General features: G+C 44.9%; 1 protein-coding gene across 1 annotated transcript in view; it reads left to right on the top strand.

Moving 5' to 3' along the window:
- The first annotated feature begins 4,013 nt into the window (after positions 1-4,013).
- LOC134431405 (mothers against decapentaplegic homolog 2-like) overlaps positions 4,014-6,000 on the top strand; it is a 91,871-nt gene continuing 89,884 nt past the window's right edge. The window contains exon 1 of the mRNA XM_063179422.1: positions 4,014-4,066. The gene's annotated coding sequence lies outside the window, so the exon portion shown is untranslated. The remainder of the gene's footprint in view (positions 4,067-6,000) is intronic.

Here is a 6,000-nt window from a genome sequence, read left to right as displayed (position 1 = left end):
ACACCCAGAAAAGAGGTAATAACTCCCCATCACCTTATGAGGAAAATTGCAGGGGAACAACATAAGGTAACTCATGGGGGAATAGAGTCTATAGTAGTAATATTGAAGACTCATGTTTTGAGCATACGAATGACTGGTGTCATTGAAAGAAATTATCCTGAGGTTTGGAGTGCCAATGGGAATGTCATCAGTGAGAGGTTCACACTTCGCTGCTGAAACAGGGCAAAGCCCAGCTAAAACGTTAGGGGTGAAATGGGACTTGTATACCCCATGGGGATCTCAGTTGAGCAGGAAAGTAGAAATAGTGAATCAGTCTAACAGAGTATGCTATATCCCTAGGGAAGGCAGTGCCTTCTCACCACAGATACATTGTACTGGCAGCACCCATGATGCTGGACATCACTGCCCATCTATACCAACCCAGAGACTGGGTGTACCTCAAAACCTTGATTGAAGAACTTCTCTGAGAATGGTGGAAACGACCACATCAAGTGATCAAGTGGAAGATGTGTTTAATTGAATAGCATAATGAATCTCAAATTTAAGTGCAATAGTAAGAAAACTGATTGGCATAATTATCATAGTTTTGATATTAATTGTTGGTTTATGTATTTTATTCCAAATTTGCAAAATAGGATGTAATAGAATGTATAGATCTAACAAAAACTATATCTTTCTTTTCTAAAACTGAAAAAGATCTCAAAAAGATGGCTGGCTACTCTGTATAATGGAATCTTTTTGAAAAGTAAGGTTTTTTTAATCTAGTGTTAAGAAGCCTGATTAGTATTGTTAAGGTACTAGATAATTTAAATGTTTTGCCTAATAAGTTTTATTAATAGTGATTATTACATTTTAGTGTCTTAAGTATTGCTAAACACACAATGATTTAAGTGGAAGTAATCTTTAAAAAAGTAATTAAGATCACTTCCAAAGGGGGAAATTGTTGGAAATTATATACATTTCCTAGCTAATTTTTAATTAGTTGTTTTAATTAATTGTAAGCAGCATCCACTTTTAGCCAGCACTAGTTAAGTTTCTTCACAGACTCTTATTGTTACTTTGATCATTAAATCACTGAAACCTTAAGTTTTCTAAACTAACCCCGACAAGCTTCAATAAACAAAGCCAAAAGGATTTGAATACTGGGCATCTGGGATCTCAAATGTATGGCATTTCAAGGACATTTTAACCAAATGAAGTACTAAGGCCTGAACAACAGGCCTTGTGCCAACGTTGACCTCTGGACGAACCTTCCAACCAAATGTTATATGTATCCACTCATTAATGAAGTATTATTAGCAATATGATATATGTATCATTAGTGAAACATGTATATACCTTTCCATAAGTAGAAGCCAGACAAGGCCATGAAATCAGACATCTGGCTTTGTGTCAGGACCCAGGACATCCATCTGGCTGTCCCGAGCAGCCAAGACCCCTGCCAGGGGTCTCAGAGACCCTGGCACAGAGCCCAGAATGCCTGTGGTTTTGATTATGACCCGTGGAGCAAGTTACCAACCTTAGATGAAGATCTGCAAGCCACAACAAATTAAGTAGAATGATAGTGAATTTATCACAGGGTGAAAAGTAGATTTTTGGGTTTTTTTTAGAATGGAGGTTCAGGGGGCAAGATGGAGGGATCTGGGCGTGTTCTGCCTTTATCCTTCTTCTTCTTCTTGGCCTCCATCTTCTGCTGTGATGTTGGCACTTTTAGATTGGTTTAGAGTAGAAGCTCACTGTCTAACATAGATGATAGGTATTGGAAAGCAATTGTAAACATTGCATATGTAGTTTTTAGTATAAAGACATAACACCACCCTGGGGGCAGGCAGAATGCCTCTGACCATCATGCTGAGTGGACCTTGGCAGGACAGGAGAAAGAATTTTATAGATAAGATACAATAAACAACCTTGAGACTGGGAAATGAAGAGTTCTGACTCTTTCTTCAAGCACCGGGCTAGGAAAAGAGACTTTCTAACTTTTCTCGGGGTCACTCTGACCAGCTAGAGATCCAGACAGCTTTGTTTGGAGGTGTATGATCAAAGACAACTCCCTTGTTTCATCCTTGAGCCCTGGCCAGGCATTGGGAGAAACCCAAGGGGAGGATGAAACCAGATGTTCCCACGCTAGAAGTTATGGCAACTTGTTTATTCAACAATATAAAAGCTGGGCCTTCTCACAGCAAAGTTGGAAGCCTTGCTTGTGGGTGGACGAACCACACAGGATTTCCCAGTTGCTGGGAGTGGATCTCCAGTCCTTCGCTGTGACAGGAGCTTCCCCAGCTGTTGTGCAGACCTGGATGTAGGAGTTAAGTATTAGGGTAACTGGTGATGTATCTTTCCTAATCACTATAGGCAATGTTTTGTAGTAATTATCATGTGCATTGCTTAGCTTATCCTTTTGCAATTCTTTGCAGCTTTGCATTATAGTAAATTACACTTGTTCCTTAAGTTTATGTCTGCGTCTTTGGTGCTGACTCTGCCTACTGGCAAAGCACCAGAAGATACAGAGGAGATTAAGGCCTGGAAAACTGAAGACTCCCCACCTGAGAAAAAGAGAGCAAAAGGATTAAAGAATGTGGACTGGATTAACATGAAGAGGGAGAAATCAATAACCAATTGAGGATAGAATACCAATTAATGAAAAGAATTATGTAACTTAGAACCAATGAATATTAATGTCTTTGTTTGCTGAAAATGCATAAATAAGTGAAAAAGTGTTGTATAGGCATCTGTGTGGAGGCCAGAACTTCGTCACCCCCACACACACCTCCTGGCCAAGAATAAAGTAATATCTTACGCACCAGCATCAAATAGACAGTGGTAGGGAGTCTCATTTATCCCAACGATTTCAGTGACACTGTCACTTGTTACATAGGAGAGAAGACCAACCCCTACCTGGCTACAACCTCCTTTCAGGCAGTTATAGAGAGAGGTCTCCCCTCAGCCTCCTCTTCTCGAGATTAAACACCCCCATCTCCTTCAGCCGTTCCTCATAGGACTTTTTCAGCCCCTTTCCCAAGCTCCATTGCCCTTCTCTGGACACACTCCAGCACCTTAATGTCTTTCTTGGAGTGAGGGACCCAAAACTGAACACAATACTCCACGTAGAGTCCCATCAGTACGGGGGCACGATCACTGCCCTCATCTTGCTGGCCACACTTATTGCTGATACAAGTCAAGATGCCCCTGACTTTCTTGGCCACCTGGGCACACGTTGGCTCATATTCGGCTACTGTCGACCAAAAGATTCAGGATGTGATCAGGGAAAAGGGGCCTGGTGAGGGCTGGGGGAAGGCCAATTTGTCCTCACCATAGCTGCAGAGACTGTACAGTATTGTGCCCCTGAGGGGTCACCGTGGTTCCCATCCGTACCCGGACACTGAGGGAAGAGGTTTTGCCCTCCCTTATCCAAGGAACATTTAAACCTCGATTTAGTTACGGCTTTATTGGCCGCTTGAGGGCAGGAGGTCCGGATGAACGGAGCGGGGGGGTGGTGTCACCGTGCCGGGCCCACCGCGGTTCCCGAGGTAATTTCTGCCGGGAAACAGCGCATTGCTTTTTTCAGTTCCCACTTGCGCCCGGCACGGAATGTTACGGCAGCGGCGCGCGCGCGCTCATCCTCAGTGCGGCTGCGCGCCTGCGGGTAACCCAAACTTCCGCTCCGATTGTCCTGTCTTTATCAACAACCCTTAATGGGCGCGTGGAACGAGGAGTGATCAATAAGCGTCGCCCCGCCCTCGCCGCGCGGAACACACCGCCCCACCCAACCGGATCCGTCTCTCTTGGCCTCACTTCTTTTTTTTTCTCTTATTTTTTTTTCGGGTCGCGTGCATTCGATCGGCGGCTAAATGGGCCAATCGGCGGCTGGGGTCGGGCCTTGGCAACCGTTGCCCAATCCTCGCTCACTGTTTCTCAAGTGACGAATGGCCGAACCAATGCGGCGCCTCCCCGCCCACTGCTGAGGGCGGGTCTGAACGGGAGCCAATGAGTGTGGGGAGGGCAGGCGCCCAGGGGAGAGCAACGCTGAGGGAGCAGGGCGGCAGGGCTGCTTGCTGAGCAGGAGGTTGGTTTTGGGGTGGTTTCGACGAGCGGCTCGGCCGCACTGTGGGAAGGAGTGTCCCGTCGGCGGTGTATGAGCTAACTAGGTCCGGCGGGAGACGGGGGCTCCTTTCCGCGCCCTCTTCCCCGCGCACCTCTTCACTCTTTGTTGTGGTGGGGAGCTGCTGGTGCTGAGGGCGGCAAACAGGCGCGGTGGGCCTCAGTGGCGGCGGCGTTAGCTCTGGAGGCTGCCTCTCCTGGCGGAAGGAAACTGCCGCGGGGGAGGGGAGGGGGGGGGCGGCGGCTCCTGCTGGATGCTCCCAGGAAGTAGGGCCGGGGGCGTCGCTGTCACCTCCTCCGCCTTTCACACGTCAGAATAGCCCTCGACGCGGGGTGTTGAAAGGTGGGAAGGGTTGGCCTGCACCCTCGGTGTGTGTATGAGGGATGAGGGGGAAAAGGAATATATGCTTTTCTCTCCTCCCTCTCTTGCTTGGACTTTTTATCTTACAGAGATTAGGTGTGCAAGACTTCGCGCCGGGGTGGTGGAGAAAGCTAGAAGCAAGTTGGAAAGAAGTGTTTAGGATTTCAAGGTTTCACTTCAGCCAGTGCTCTTCTGTGTATTCCAGAGCCGTGAATGTCAAATATACACAGTCTACATGAGACATGTACATGCAAATTTATTAGTGGTTTTCTTGATGGTATTAGGCTTAATGCTGTGGCTATCCATGCGTTGGAAGGTGGAAATAAACATCATCTGTTAAGTACGTCATCTACCTAGATAAGCACATGGGGAAAGTTGTGTTGTGATAAATGCAAGTAGTTGGTGTTACTGCAGAGTTCCTTTTTGTAAATTTGTGGAGTTCCTATTTGTAATTTTTTTGTAGGGGCTGGAGGGGAAGAGAAACAGTATGACACTAGTCTATTAGTCTTCATTCTGGGGAAATAAAAGAATGCTAAAAAGTGGGTGAGTGAAGAGCTCTTGTGATAGTCTTGGAGAGCTGTTGAATTGAACAGCTGGAATTCACACTGCAGCCTAGTCCCATGTATTTTTGTTTGTCTGTCACAGTTTTTGACTAAAAAATCCCCAACGGGGTTGTTGTGCTCTTTTCAAATCTTTTACAAACAAGTGGATAGCATTAAAAAAAAGTTTCACTTACTGAGTTTACCATCAAACTATTTCTGAGAAGAGCGCTAGTGAATGCTGCAACCTGTATAGGGCTCATGTTATCACAGTTCATGGTTATAAACGAGTCAGATTCCATATATTACAAAAAGTTTATAATAACAGCTTATTAGGAGACTGCACGTAACAGCAGGTTTGTCTTTTCTGAAGTGTTCCTCTTAGCCTGGAGTGCTGTACTTTCAGATTGATTTGTGACATTATTTTTGTGGAGACTGGACTCTCTAGTGAGACTGATTAGTCTTTGCTCTGTTCTCCAAACTGGAAAAAAACCCAAACCAACAAAACCCCCTCTTGTTAAAGTGAAAGGCTTCCCTTAGTCTATACAGCAACGTTGTTCTTCTTTCCTATGCTTCACTGCAGTGTTGGAGCTTGCATTGTGTGAGTAGATTGACTGTGTATTTGTTCTAAGGTATAGCTTTAAAACTTAAGTGTTTACAAACTAGTGAATTAGAGGAGAATGAGAATGTAAGTAAACAGGAGGTTTGTGAGGTCCCTTCCCGTTTGCTTAGCACTATCATGATGAAAGATAGCATTAGTTACAAATGCCTTTAAAAAGAGAAAGGGGAGGGTCTCATTTAAAGTGGCTTAAATTTAACTCAAAGATGAGTCTAAGCACATATTTATGACCATATTGTGATTTTAAAAGAGTAGCCTGGTAGTTGATTGTTGTTCTTCGGTTGTGTGGATCAGACTGAGACTACACTGACAGTCACCAAAAGGAATGAGAGTGTTTGAAGATCCAGTTTTCTTTATGGAAGAAGCTGGGTTTGTGTAAT

The sequence above is a fragment of the Melospiza melodia genome, chromosome W (genome assembly GCF_035770615.1).
Source record: "Melospiza melodia melodia isolate bMelMel2 chromosome W, bMelMel2.pri, whole genome shotgun sequence".
NCBI lineage: Eukaryota > Metazoa > Chordata > Aves > Passeriformes > Passerellidae > Melospiza > Melospiza melodia.
The sequence above is the reverse complement of the archived record's forward strand: the minus strand, read 5'-3'. Positions and strand labels throughout refer to the sequence as shown.